At 34.7% G+C, this 15,775-nt stretch overlaps 1 protein-coding gene across 1 annotated transcript in view; it reads right to left on the bottom strand.

The window, feature by feature from the left end:
* HMCN1 (hemicentin 1) overlaps nucleotides 1-15,775 on the bottom strand; it is a 503,492-nt gene that overhangs the window by 348,015 nt on the left and 139,702 nt on the right. The window lies entirely within an intron of this gene.

The raw sequence follows: 15,775 nt of genomic DNA, 5'->3' as shown, positions 1-15,775 counted from the left end.
GGGAAAGGTGTTTTTAATAAAGGGGGAAAAAAAAAAAAAAAAAAAAGGTCTTTGAAGGGTATAAAGGAAAGAAGTTAGGAGCTGGAAGGTGAGGTTATTCCAGGTTAAGGAAGCTTTAGAAGAAGAAGTGCAGAGGCAGCAAAGTACCCAACTTTGTGTGGAGTTAGAGAAGAGATAGCCTAATTAGAGTAGGGAATGGAGTATTAGGAAATATCTGGAGATATATTTGGATGGCAAGGTGAGGCCAGATTATAGTAGGTTGGAATTCCAACAAAAACTGTTTGGATACCATTCAATTGGCAGTAACTGTCGGTTTTTACAGCAGCGACCAGATGTGATTAAAGTGATATTTGAGGAAGCTTATCTTACTGGATTGGGTGGGGGAAACTAGAAGTAGAGAAAGAAGAAATTATTGCAGTAATACAGGTGTGAAGTGATGAACACTTGGACTAGAGTGCTGACATTAGAAAATGCATTAAACAAAAATTTCCACAGTGTATCTTTATGATGCATTCCATATGTAAAACTAAGTTTGATGTTGTAGTAAGCACAACTTCCTAAAAGTAAACTACATGCTTTTCTTTTTTATAAGACATTTGACTTATGATTAGAAATTTGAACATGAGTTTGATTTATATTTTGTGCAAGTAAAAGAGTTACAATGAGAAATAAATATTCCCAACCTTCTCAAAGGAGATTCATTCAAGCTTCATCTCTTTAAGACCTGAAATTTCTAAACACCTAACTAAACAAACTATTGGGTATTTACCTACTTAACTACATATGTTGGATGCTTACTGCATTTAGATCATGAATGACTATTAGCTATTTAATAACTGCATAACTGGATTTCTCTTTCTCGGTCTCTCTCTCTATCTTGATCCCTTTTTCTCCTCTAGCTACTTTTCTTCCAACAGAACCTGCACAGCACAGGCTCTCAAGTGTTTATAATCCTTATACTAATAGTAAGACTTAGAATGTTTAGTAAAGTTCTTTGCTCAATGAAACAGGGAAAAATCTGTGTGGTCTTCTTCACTGAGTTATGCAAATAACGATTATCTGTCTTTAGACAGGATCTTAGGTACACAATAAGCATTTGGGCTTATTACTTAAAAAGGTAGATTTCCAATTGGTGAATCATTATAGAATAACTACAAAACTGTCAAGAGACTATTTTTAGATTAAATTTGGTGTAATCATTCACTTCACCCATAATGCTATGAAAAGCACAGTATTACCAACACAGCAAGAGAGACAAGTGGAATCAATTTTTCTCTTAGAAGTTTTATGGTTTGCAGGGTAGAAGACTGGCTGCTACCCCTCCTTTACTCAGAGTAGATATAATTAAAGGGGATAATGTGTCTGGAATTGGGAAGTAGAATTTCATATCTACTCATTCAAAATCTTCTGATTCATTTAGTTATAGGCATGTATTTGTGTTTATAAATCTTAATAACAGAGCAATAGGAGCAAAGCCTATACCTTAAGAGACCTAATTGAAAGGACAGAATATAGGAACACAGTCTTTTACTGTAGTGACATGTAGTATAATCATGCTGGCAATTTAGAAAAAAAGAAATACTTTGGTCACAACTTCAAAGTAAAAAGGTAGTTTTTAACATAGCTAATGATAAAAGACTTACTATTTACCTATGGAACATCATAATTTCAGAAAAGGATGGAATCAGATTATCTAGTTGTCTGCTTCAATTACGTCTCAAACTATCAAGAGAGATGGTGGTAAATGTTGCTTAATGATTTTTAAAAACTGTATAATCGTGGTCTTTATGTCTGCATGCATTTTTGAAAGTAAACTATGGTTATTCTCATTCTTCCCTGTATGAATTTGTTGAAATATTATCTACCCTTTTCTCTATATTCTCTATATATTTATGAAGTCCCTTAGTGATGTAACTACATTCTTAAGCATAATGAATATTTTCTAATATACTGAATTTATAATTCCTTCAGTAACTTTTGCTTCTCTGGAATTCCTCAAGTTTTTCACAGTTCTTCTGATGAACAAGGATTACTATCACACAAAATAGAAAATATAGGCTTATTCAAGGATGGCATTTCTCCATTGATTATCATAAACCATTCCTTAAGATTTACTAGTGTATATTACTTAACCATTAATGCTGAACTTTACAACACTTTAAAATTTTAGGTTTTCTGTCATTTATAAATCGCCTATTTTACCACTTAATATGTAGTAGTTTGCATCTGTCTCAGCAAAATCACTATTGTTGAATCTTTTAAAACAACAAATGCCATTTTTTGCAAGATGACCATTATACAACATGATGAAGTAAAACAGCTTTATCTGATTCTGAGGTATCATGCCCTTTGCAGTTTCCTCCATTTGGTCTCCATGAGCCTTCTATAAAAAATTCCCTGCAAAGTAGTATGTGCTTTCCAAAGCCGACACAACGTTTTATCGATGCGCTTAGTAACCTGTTTCAGACACTTTCAAATCAATTTTGTTTCATCAGGGAGTACCAAGCTAGAAATTACCCTCTCCAAAACAACTAAGACTACTAGACAATAGAGAGAATAACTTTTTAGAAAACAGAATCCAACAATAGCAAAGGATTGTGATTCTTAAAAGATGACAAATGAGAGAAGCCTAGGATTACTAGCTGGAGGCAATTTCTGCCCTGAAAATGAAATCGAATTGAGGACACAGAGATCTGAGTTTGGAGACGCTGAAACAACTAGAATTTTAAGAAAAGAATTCTAGAGAAGAGAGACTTTTGAAAACAAAAAGATCCAGATATTTGCATAGGAGGCCTCTTGAGTCTTGTCTGAGTAACAATCTGTGCATGCATGGGTAAACCACATGAGGACAAGACAGAACCACTTCTCACAAAAGAAAATTTTCTTGGGATAAGTAAGATAAAAATTCCTAGAGATCACACAGGACCAGTAATTATATGAGTTCTTTTTTGCCAGAGCAGAGAGACCTTGTTGAATTCATGGTGAAATCAGTACAGACAATAGAAGGGCCATCCCTTATATGTAGGACTAAATTACCCCTAGAATAATGGCATTTTTCACTCACTCTATTAGAGCTTAAATACAAGCCTCAAGGATCAACCTAATCCATAAGCAACTCAACTCCCTGTCATATAAAGTCCAATAATTCTTAAATGAAAACAACAATATCCAACACTTAATGATATAAAATTAACAATGTCTAGCCTATAGTCCAAAATCACTAAACATACAAAGAAGCAGGAAAACATAAATCATAACTGGTCAACTGAAACAGACCGAGAAATGACAGAAATCATAAAACTAGCACACAATGATGTTAAAACAGAAGCTACAAATATACTCCATATGCTGAAGGATACAAAGGAAAACATGAACATAATGAGAAGAGAAATGAAAAATATAAACAAGAACTAAATGAAACTTCTAAAAAATGAAAAATACAATATCTGAAATGAAAAATACACTATATGGAATTAACAAAGGATCAGACACTGTAGAAGTAAAGAGAACCTAAAGAAATAGCAGTAGAATCTATTCAAAATGAAACACAGAGAGAAAAACTATTAAATAATACAAACAAAACTTCAGTATTCTGTGGGTTAATATCAAATGGTCTAAAATATATGTAATTGAAGTCCCAAAAGGAGAACAAGAACAGAAAAGTATATATAAAGATATAATGGTCAAAACGTTTCCAAATTTGATAAAAAACTGTGTATCCACAGATCCAAAAGGTTCAACAAGACACAAGCAAGGTAAACACCAAAAGAGCTACATAAATAAACTGATGAAAACAGGTGATAAAGAGAAAATATTAGCAACCAGAGAAAGGGGAACATTACCTACAGAGAAAGAAACCTAAGCGTGACTGCAGACTTCTCAGCAAAAACTAAGCAAGTCAGTGTTAGATGGAAAAAAGCAGTCAACTTAGAATTCCATATACAGTAAAAATAGGAAAGGCAAAAGGAGGAAGGAAGGGAGGAAGGGAGGAAGGGAGGAAGGGAGGAAGGAAGGGAGGGAGGGAGGGAGGGAGGGAGGAAGGAAGGAAGGAAGGAAGGAAGGAAGGAAGGAAGGAAGGAAGGAAGGAAGGAAGGAAGAAAAGCTGAGATACTTTGTCACCAGCAAACCTGCAGCACAAGAAATATTAAGGGAAGTACTTTGGGCACTAGGAAAAAAAATACCTGGTTGAAACGTGGACCTACTCAAAGAAATAAAGAGAGCCAAAGATGACATATCTAAAGGTAATTATAAAACACTATTTTAAAAACTTATTTAAAAGATAATTAGCAATTTAAAACATTGTACATTAGTAGCAATATATTATGGGTTTCATTAAATATGCAAAAAAAATTAATGACAAAAATAGCTCAATAGATGAAAGGAGAGAAATGAAAATATACTATTGTAAACATTATTTTATAATATGTGAAGTAATATTACTGAAGGTATATTATGATAAGTTAAAGTTGATATTAAACATTAAATCAACCACTAAAAATATAAAGCATTGAGCTGTAGTTAATAAGCCAACAGTGGAAGTTAAAGGAGCAATAAAAATATGTTCAATTAATGCAAAGGAAAACAGAAAAAAAGGTTTTAATGTAGCAAAGAACACATGGAACAAAAACAAAAACAGATAATGAGCTGATATATATAAGCCCGTGCATATTGATAATTATATTAAACATGTATGGTCCAAACACTCCAGTTTTTCAAAAGGGAGTATTACTCATGATACAAAAAGCAAGATGCAATCATTTGCTGTCTACAAGAAACACACTTTAAATATGAAGACACTGGTAGATGAAGTGCAAAAGAATGACAAAAAAGATGTATCGTATAAACATTAAACATAAGAAACCTGAAATTGTTTTATTAAAATAAGAAAAACTAGATTTCAGAATAAAAAACATTTCCAGAAATAAAAGAGAGTGTTCAACATGATACAGGGTCAACTCATCAAGAACACATAACAATTCTATATAAATATGCACCCAATAACAGAGCCTCAAAATACATGAAGCAAGACCTAACATAACTTAGAAGACAAATATACAATTAGATTTTAGCATTTCTCTTTTGATAACTGATAGAACAAGTGGACACAAAATCAGTAAGTATATAAATTTGAAAAACACTACCAAACAATTAAACATAATTGACATTTATAGAACACTCAACCTAAAAACAGAAAAATACACAATCTCAAGTGCAAAGATCCAAGTATGGATATTTGAAAATTAAACAAGATACTACCCAGGAAATCATGGATCAAAGAAGAAGGCACAAAAGAAATTAGAAAATGTTTTAAACAGTACAAATGAAAACACAATAGATTCTAATTCCTGGGGAGTCACTAAAACAGTGCTTTCAGAAACATTATAGCATTAAATGCTTACCTTAAAAAAATGTCAAAAAGGTCTCAAAGTAAAATAATGATCTAGGTTCCCAGACTGATCAGACAAAAGGTGCTTTAACCAAAATAAACACTGGAAGCACCCAACAGTCTGACAACAGAGAAATGGATAAATTGTGGTCTATTCATGAAATAGAATGCACTAAATAAAAAAGAATGAACTAATGTTACACACAAAAGCATAGATGAATCTAAAAAACATTAAATTAAGTGAAAAAACTAGACACAAAAGTTTCCATCTACATGAAATATTAGAGAAGACTAAGCCAATCAGGTGACAGAAAGCGAATCAGTGGCTGACAGGCTGAAAGGCAAACTACAAAATTGACTGGGATGGGGCATAAGGGAAGTTTTAAGGGTGATGGAAATGTTCTATAACATGATTGTGGTGGTGGTTACACAAGTGTATAAATTTGCCAAAATTCAACAAAAGGTACCCTAAATATGGTTGCACTTTAGTTTATGCAAACTCTACCTCAGTAATATTGGCTGAAACATATTATGTGAATATACAGCAGGTATAGAAATATGGTTAGTGTCATAAGAATGCAAAGATATATATACGTTATAAGCATGCTTTGTGTTCATATGGGGTAAAGTAGTAAATATATATGCATATATATGTATATAACTGTATGTGTGTATACTGTGATTCATTCTCTAATTCACTGTTCAGAAAGCATGTGATTGAAGTTCACAGGAGGATAAGATGCTCAAAGTGTTTAAGACAAAACCCCTGCCCTCAGGGGCTCGCCATCTGGCACCATAATAGAGATGAGAGAAACAGGAGAGTATGAGGAAAGGAAAGATTAATTCAAGTGGGCCCAAGGATTCAAAAAGCAGCTACGGAGAAAGAGAACTCAACTTTTTGTCATCTTTATAAATGGTCTCCCTCATCAACTATAAAACATACAGTTTTTTAGCCCTTGATTTTGCCAAATATGAGCACAAATTTTCTTTTGATAACCACTGAGGAGTTGACATTATAAATAACTATTTCTTGTAGTTGAAGACTCAAGCTGATGCTAGCACTGACATAGACATCAGAGAAAAAAACATTCATAAAATCAACATCATTTGATATTTCAATCTCCAAAGCTAAATGTTATTTTTACCATTCTTTATATTCTAATTTCTGAATTGGGAAGAAGTGGCTCCCAGACCTGTGGTTTTCCATGAATGAATCCCAAATAATTTCAGTTTTAGTGGCAACTGACAACCGTATCAATGCTCCTCAATTTTTTTTTTTTTTTGAAACAGCCTTATTTGTCAAATCAAGCCTTATGCAGAAAAAACACAGAAAACAGGTAAAGGCACAACTGTTCCAGTAGAAACTAGAGTGCAGTCCACTGCAGAGCCCCCAAGATCTACCCCAAACAAGCTCCAAGAAGCACAGTTTATGAGAAAAGAATCTAAAAAACAGTGGATATATGTATATGTATAACTGATTCACTTTGCTGTACAGCAGAAAGTAACACAACATTGTAAATCAACTATACTCCAATAAAAATTTTTAAAAATAAAATATAAGTTTTTAAAATATGATACAAGATTTAATTTTTTTCACAGATGGCCTTTATCAATTGTGAAAGTTTCTTCTATTTCTAATTTGCTGAGTTATCATGAATATATGTTGAAACTTATCAAATGCTTTTTTAAAATGTATTGAGATGATCATATGTTTTCTACTTTTTATTCTGTTAATATGTTGAGCTACACTGATTTTTTTTTAATGTTAAGTCAATCTGGCATTTCTGGGATAAATCACATGTAATCATAATATAGTACCGTTTCGTATATTGCTGGATTCATTTTGCTACAATTTGTTAAGATATTTTTGTCTATGTCATAGAAAATGTTTCCTTGTAATTTTCCTTTCTCGTAATGTTTTTGCCTTGTTTTGATATCACAGTAATTCTGATTTTATTAAATGAATTGGGATATCTCCCTTTTCTACTATTTTCTGCAAAGAAAAAAAAAGAAGCACAGTTTAAAACTTCTTTGCTGCATAATCATAGAATAAAATTATAACAAAAAAACAACTCATTTGATACAGGCACAAAAACATTAATTTGCTTATTATTCTTCCAGGTAGGGAATAATAAGCTGTGGATGCCCCATTAGAGTTTATTCAATGAAGGGAGGCTCACAGAGTCTCTCCACGTGGGAGTCAGCTTTGCTTTGTTCCACAACTGCAAAAATCAATGTACACTTGAAAAGTCTTCTATGGTCAATAGAGCTAGCCAAGCATGTTTATGTGCCCTTTAAAATAACACTTAAATACTTATAGTCTAAAGAAAAAATAAGTTTAAACCTCTTGAAGTTATTTAGTCTGACAAACCTTCAAATATGTAGTGAGCGGTTTTCCATTAGGGTCCTAGTCTTTTCTACATCTGTTTAGGCTAGAAATTTCTAAAAGAACAGTTCTTTTGTGAAATTCTGAACTTCAACTTCCAGGCCCCAGCTAAAAGAGGAAGTATAAGGAATGAGTGAAATGAAGAAATACTATAAAACTTATGCAAATATTTTCGAAGCTGCAAAAGTATTCAGGGTAAGTTTGGAAAAATTACAAACTGGTTTTTATTTCATAAAAACTGACAGTTTCTATTGTGCTTACTTTGGAAACCTCTTCTGTAAATGAGCTTTTTTGTTTGGTATTGCACCCTGAATTCATAAATGACATTTGTCTAAATCCACATACTGAGTATTGTTTTATAATACATTTCTAATAAAAAGTGAAGAACATTGCAAAAAAAAAAGCAAAAACAAAAACCAAAAAATCCAGGAAGCCAGGATCAGAATACCTATTCTTGTGATAATTCTTCTACTACAAAATAATGGAAATTCAAGACAAGTTATTTATTTCCTAAAGAAGATACGAAAGTGAATTAAATTGACTAACAATCAAATTGGTCTTTTTGTCTGATAGTTCCCTATCTGTAATTTTCTTAAATATATTGTGTAAGACAGTATTATGTCGTTAAAAACAGTAAAGTGTTAGGTATTACTGATGACTTTCTCCACCACAACAGACTATGCTAATGTAGATATTGCTACGAAAAGTTCATCTTTGTCATATATCAATTACCTCATATAAAGTACATCCATGTAACAAATTCTAACAGCACTATGATATCTCTGCATATTTACTTTCTTAACGCTATACTCTTTAGCGTTGGTTATCCTATCAGGAAAATAGAGAAGTCCAAAGCAGAGGGAAAAGTATATTCACTGGCAAGAACAATCTGAACAACTGAACCTGTGATGTACAAAGAAAACAACATCAACTGATGGACAGGTTGATTCAGAAGAATTAAGGAAGGGTTCAGAAGGGCTTCTGAAGGGTGGCAGAATATGGTACCTCCACATATGCTTCTTTGGCACAGCTGATTATTTTGAGAAAAAGCAGACACAGAAGAGGCTCTGAAAACAGAGTAGAGGCTACCCTTTTATAAGGGAAATTTACATTTATAAAGGAAATCTCCATTTGTAAGGGTGTCTCCCTCTCCACATCAGGAAGACAAAGATGACTCTAAGTCACAAGAAATTCCTCTGACTTAAATCTGCATAACAACCTTACCTTTGTTAACCTTGCTTTTCCTGGTCACCTGCCCAAAACTGCCTCCCCAGCCTTTCCTTCTTTTGACTTATCCTGAAAATAGTATTTAGGCCTGAGCTCTAAGCCATCTTGGAGAGCAACTAATTTTTTCCCCTGGGTATCTCCCATGTGTACATAAGGTATACATGTTAATAAACCTCGATTTGTTTTTCTCTTGTAAAATTGTCTTTTGTTACAAGGTTCAGCTGAGGCATAGAAGGGTAGAGGAAAATTTGTTTTCCTCTCCTCACCTCCAAGATCCCACTGAAGTAAGTTCCAGGTTTTTGGCAGAAAGGACTAATAGAGAGAGCCCTGGACACTAAGTCAGAGTACCTGGGTTCGACATCATCCTCTGACTTAGAATCAGCATCCCTGCTTAAATGAGATGTGACTAAATTTAGATACAGGTTCTCCCTGTGTGCAGTGAAACTACCAGCCAAACAATTCCTTTCTTCTTCAATTTTCTATAGCATAGAGTAGAAGACCTGAGATTTTATGTAAATATGGAAATCACTGGGGATTTCTTCTAGTCCGAATCTCAATGTAATTCCACCATTTTAATTCTTCATTCAATCAGTCAACAGATATTTTAATATCTGCTGATATTAAGTTTCTGCTAGTTTACTATATGCTTGGCACTCTGGCAGGCAGCAGAAATATAAAAACAAAAGCAGTTCTTGCTCATGTGAAGCTTATAGCCTATTACAGTAGATACACTGTTATAATAATACAACATGATGATACAGTAAGAAAGGGACAAAGGACAGGCACCTAGCCCAAATTTGGGGATTCAGGGAGGTCCACTGACGGAAATCACTTCTAACACGAGATTGAAGGATGAATGGGAATTAGCCAGGTTAAGGGAGGATGAGGGATTGATGGCTATGGGTACAGAGTCTGGAAAGTTTTCTGGGAGGAAAGAACAGCCTGTCCAAAGTCTCAGATGACAAAACAAAATGCATCAGAGAAACTAAAACAAGTATATTCTCTAATCAAAACAGTATGGTACTGGCACAGAAACAGACACATAGATCAATGGAAAAGAGTAGAGAGCCCAGAAATAAACCCACACACTTAAGGGAAATTAATTTCAACGAAGGAGGCAAGAATATAAAATGGATAAAAGACAGTCTCTTCAATAAGTGGTGCTGGGAAAACTGGATAGCTGCATGTAAAAGAATCAAATTAGAATATTCTCTAACACCATATAAAAATAAACTCAAAATGGATTAGAGACCTAAATGTAAGACCGGAAACAATAAAACTCCTAGAGGGAAACATATGCAGAACAATCTTTGACAAAAATCGTAGCAATATTTTTTTGGATCTGTCTCCTAAAGAAAAGGAAATAAAAGCAAAACTAAGCAAATGGGACCTAATTAAACTTAAAAGCTTTTGCACTGCAAAGGAAACCATCAACAAAACAAAAAGACAACCTACTGAATAGAAAATATTGCAAATGATATGACTGAAAAGGAATTAGTATCCAACATATATAAACAGCTCACACAACTCAACATCAAAAAAACCCAATTAAAAGATGGCCAGAAGATCTGAATAGACATTTTTCCAAAGAGGAAATGTAGATGGCCAACAGGCACGTGAAAAGATGCTCAACGACGTTAATCATCAGAGAAATGCAAATCAAAACCACAGTGAGATATCACCTCACACCTGTCAGCATGGCCATCATCAAAAAGAACACAAACGACAAATGTTGGCAAGGATGTGGAGAAAAAGGAACCCTCCTACACTGTTGGTGGGAATGTAAATTGGTACAGCCACTGTGGAAATGAGATGGAGGTTTTTCAAAAAACTAAAAATAAAACTACCATATGACCCAGCAATTCCACTCCTGGGTATATATCTGAAAAAGGCAAAAACACTAATTCAAAAAGATACATATACCCCAATGTTCATAGCAGCATTATTTACAATTGCCAAGATATGGAAGCAACCTAAGTGTCCATCAATAGATGAATGGATAAAGAAGATGTGGTGTGTATACACACACACACACACACACACACACACAATGGAATACTACTGAGCCATAAAAAAGAATGAAATCTTGCCATTTGCAGCAACATGTATGGACTTGGAGGATATTATGCTAAGTGACATAAGTCAGACAGAGAAAGACAAATATTGTATGATATCACTTCTATATGGAATCTTAAAAAACAATAAACTAGTGAATATAACAAAAAAGAAGCAGAATCACAGATGTAGAGAACAAACAGAGTGGCTACCAGTAGGGAGAGGGCACAGGGGAGGGGCAAGATAGGAGGAGAGGATTAAGGGGTACAAACTATTATGTATAAAATGAGCTACAAGAATACATTGTACAACATGGGAGATACAGTTGATGTTTTATAATAACTGTCAATGCAGTGTAACCTTTAAAAATGGTGAATCACTACACTGTACACCTGTATAATGCTGTACATCAACCATACTTCAATTGAAAATAGGAAGAAGTACATTGTAACTGAACCCACATGGCTCACTCTACATTAAACCTAGTCATCCTCTAGGATTGAAGTCCCCTCAATTATCAGTCTCTTTTTGTTCTGTCACCCTCAATCTGTTCTATGCTTTCTTCCCATTAACTTTTCACTCATCTTTCTAGCCCAAAGCTTCCACTGTGATTTCTAAAAACTCCATTTCACTTATGGACTCCCTTACTTCCAGTCTTCACCAAAAATTCAAGGTACTTCCTAACCTCAAGGGAAATATGTCACTTAGGCTAGTTTCTTCTCCAATAACTTTCTTTAATGAAGGCTGTTCATTCTCCTGTACCCCATACATTTTAGAGACGTGAGGCAGCTTTCTCCTTCCTCACTACTGATTTCCCCGCCCTGAATAAAGCCCTGCTCCTTTGAAACCTACATCAATCCATCTTTATTGCTCTGTTGCTGCTGGTCCTTACTTATTGAAGACTTTGGCACCTGGCCTGCTGTCTTTCTCTCTATCCCAAGCCTTGTCACCACAGTGATTTCCACATTCACACAGATGACTTGTCCCCTGCTGACTCCTGGTCTCCTATAACCACATCACTACTTCATTTCAGCCACAAACCCCCAGAGACACATCATGGGACTGGCTATCAACTAGGGCAGCTCCAGACATCTTACTTCCTCACCACAGGCTCTAAATCCTTCAGTCTCTATACTTAGTTGCTCTCTCTAAAACCATTTTGCACCATGAGAATGTGTACTACATCTATTTTCGCTTAAAATTGAATCCTTAAAGCCTAACATATAGTAGGTAGGCCTCAACATTGTTTGTTGAATGAATAAATGAGTGAAGTGAATAAAGCAAAGAATGAAGATATAAATAAATAAGAGAATGACAGAGAGACGAGTAAAAATGACCCATGGCCACAGACTAAATGAGCCATGAGGTGAGGAAAGCATGCACTGACTGGGAAGGCTAGTATGAAAATATAATGGAAAGCATTTTAATAACTGACTGAATGTGAACAGCAAAGGAAGGGAAAGTGTCAAGGATGACTCAGGCCACCTGGGCTGGGATGACTGCAAGAAGTGTGGTAGGGCTTCCCTGGTGGCGCAGTGGTTGACAGTTCCCCTTCCGATGCAGGGGACACGGGTTCGTGCCCTGGTCCAGGAAGATCCCACATGCCGCGGAGCGGCTGGGCCCGTGAGCCATGGCCGCTGAGCCTGCGCGTCCGGAGCCTGTGCTCCGCAATGGGCGAGGCCACAACAGTGAGTGTGAGGCATGCGTACCACAAAAAAAAAAAAAAAAAAAACCAAGAGAAAGAGTATGTTCAGAGGCTAGGCAAGGTTGGAACACAGACACTTAGAATAACAGGAGGAAGAAGTACCAGTAAAGGAGACAGAGAAGGAACAGAGATCCACTGGGAAAGAACATCAATCATATCATGGATGCTCAGGGCAAGAGGGTTGCAAAAAAAGCAAAAACGATCAGCAGTGTCACCTTTTACAAAGAATGAGGACAGAGGCTACAGTCTTGGATTACATGAAAAGAACAGTTCTAACTGGGTACAGAGAGTGAAAATTAGATGCCAGAATAAATAGGTAGGAGGGGACAAAAGAAGTAATTATCCCTCAAGAACGAAGAAGCAAAATTTAGAAGGTGAAGTTTGGGTCTTGATTTTGCTTTTGGATAAGCAAGACTTGATCCCTCTCCTCTTAGATTCCAGAATCTGGCATCTTTAGACACTAGGTCTAGGTGTGATTCATCCTTGCATCCCCATAGCTCACAGCATAGAGCCTTGTCTATAAACCTGGTCTGTAAATATATTGAGTGCATTTGAAATTTTCTTTTTTGAGTGAAAATGCCTTCACTGCTTTTGTTTTTAAAATAATACATACTCATTATTTTAAAAATCAAGAAAGCACATAAAGCAAAAAAATATTAAAATAACCTGTCCCATAATTGCCATCAACATATTTGGGTATGACCTTTCCAATTTTTCTAGAAATATGCATATATATGTAAATGATCAATGTATTTTTAAAACTGTAATCTAACATATAAAATTTTAATGATCATTTGAAGTAACAATAATTTAAATTACTTGTTTTTATTAATTTATTAAATTTTAAAATTCATTATCAAATTATTGAGTTAATATATTAATTTAATAAATATTATTTGAACAATGGGCAAAGGTTCACAAATGGGTTCCCTAATGCCGAGGACTTCCTATTCCCAGAAGAAATTTTCAAATTTTACATGGTTTAACCAGACTATGTGTTTTTTCCTAAGTTCATAATTGTTAAAGGTGATAAAATATCCCAACAATGATATTTTTAAAGTAAATTAATTATTTGTACCTGTTTAAAATTATAATCAAGGATTCTGAAAATTTTTTTCCTTCACACCACAGCTGTTTAAATTGTATGGTAAATGACCTTAAAATACAGTTTTCTTCTGGGGCCTTTAGCAAGAAAGAGAAAAGCTATTTGTAATTTTTGCCACAAAGCCAAATCACGTCCAAGATGTAACAAGGGAGCTCTCAAAAGTAGCTCATACCATCTCTCAAAGATTTTGCTTTTATAACCCTATTACAGTTGGCTCATTCCAGGGATGCATAAGGAAACCTGGAAAATATATGAAGCATGGACTCTGTTTCCATTTATCTACCCTAGATCATAAGGAAATTTCTTATATAAAACTTCCTCTGCTTTGACTCTTAACTGTTTCATCTCCTCTTTGCTACGGCAGAAGAGAAGCAAAAATTAGATTGCCCCTGACGAATATTTCTAATTTATGCTGAAACAAGTGCAAATAAGGATAAATCATGATATATATTTGGCATTTACAGAGCACTTGCAACCTAATATCTTCATGGAACTTCTTACCACTTCACTAAATAAGCCTACTGATTTCAAAGTTGTCTGTTGGTTTATTATTAAATAGAAATATTAGAAGTAAAATCATGGGTTTTCTTCATTCTTTGTACATGAAATCCTTTAAACTGCCTTTCAAAGAAGCAAATTCATATGTTTTCTCCAGAGGTATTAAGCTACTTTTAATTGATACAATTATTTCTGCCAAAGGTACTAACCAAGTCTTTTCTTGCAACTGTAAAATAATATTTATCTAATGTGTTTAGTCCACAAGTTATGACTTTTTTCTTTCAGATCAATAGTAATTATATAACAGGACTTCTGGATAGGTAATTAAAAAAAGAAAATTAGAAGATTATATAAACTCTTCTATATCTAGAGATTAGCAACAGTCAATTACCTTGGGCCAAATTATTTAATTATCATTATTAAAGGAAAATACTAGCAGTAGGTACCTCTTGACCTGGACAATATATGTAGTACCCAGACCTTCTTATTTCCCCCCTTCTATGATAAACTAAAGACTAACTTTTGGTATCCTGGTCACACAGATTTCTTGGTCAGATGGAGCACTTGGCCTACACATTCAGAAGCCTTCTGGGAAATAAAGGACTAAGATTCCAAAATTCTTCTTCCCAAGATTCAAGATTAGGTCCTTTTCAAAATAATCTGGGCACATGATTTCACTCAATTTCCACCAAAAAAAACCCCAAAAAACTTGCTGCCCTTAATAATTCCTAGATTGGATGATTAAATGATAATTGCTTTCTTTTTTTCCATTAATTTTTTAAATTGAACTATGGTTGATTCATAATGTGTTATTTCAGGTATACAACATAGTGATTCAGTTATATATATAAACATATATATATATATTCTTTTTCAGATTCTTTTCCATTATAGGTTATTACAAGATATTGAATATAGTTCCCTGTGCTATTATACAGTAAATCCTTCTTGTTTTGTAATTGCTTTCTTCACAACGATATAAAAACTTTACAATACATAAATACAATATTTTTGGAAACAACAGGTATATAAACTCTTAAATGTGTTAAATCTCTTGTTCTTTCTGAATTAATGTAAGATCAGATATACTCTGGTGTGTGTTTGTAAAGAGAGAAATCATGCCTACTATTTTACCACAGACATATGCCTTCTCTAAACAAAAAACTTTAAAAGGAACCTTTAAAATTTAAATAGATAAAATATGACGGGGCTTCCCTGGTGGCGCAGTGGTTGAGAGTCCGCCTGCCGATGCAGGGGACACGGGTTCGTGCCCCGGTACGGGAAGATCCCACGTGCCGCGGAGTGGCTGGGCCCGTGAGCCATGGCCGCTGAGCCTGCGTGTCCGGAGCCTGTGCTCCGCAACGGGCGAAGCCACAGCGGTGAGAGGCCTGTGTACCGCAAAAAAAAAAAAAA

This window comes from Neophocaena asiaeorientalis, unplaced genomic scaffold (assembly GCF_003031525.2).
Source record: "Neophocaena asiaeorientalis asiaeorientalis breed wild unplaced genomic scaffold, Neophocaena_asiaeorientalis_V1.1 scaffold67, whole genome shotgun sequence".
NCBI lineage: Eukaryota > Metazoa > Chordata > Mammalia > Artiodactyla > Phocoenidae > Neophocaena > Neophocaena asiaeorientalis.
Note: the sequence above shows the minus strand (reverse complement) of the source record. Positions and strands in the feature narration are given on the sequence as shown.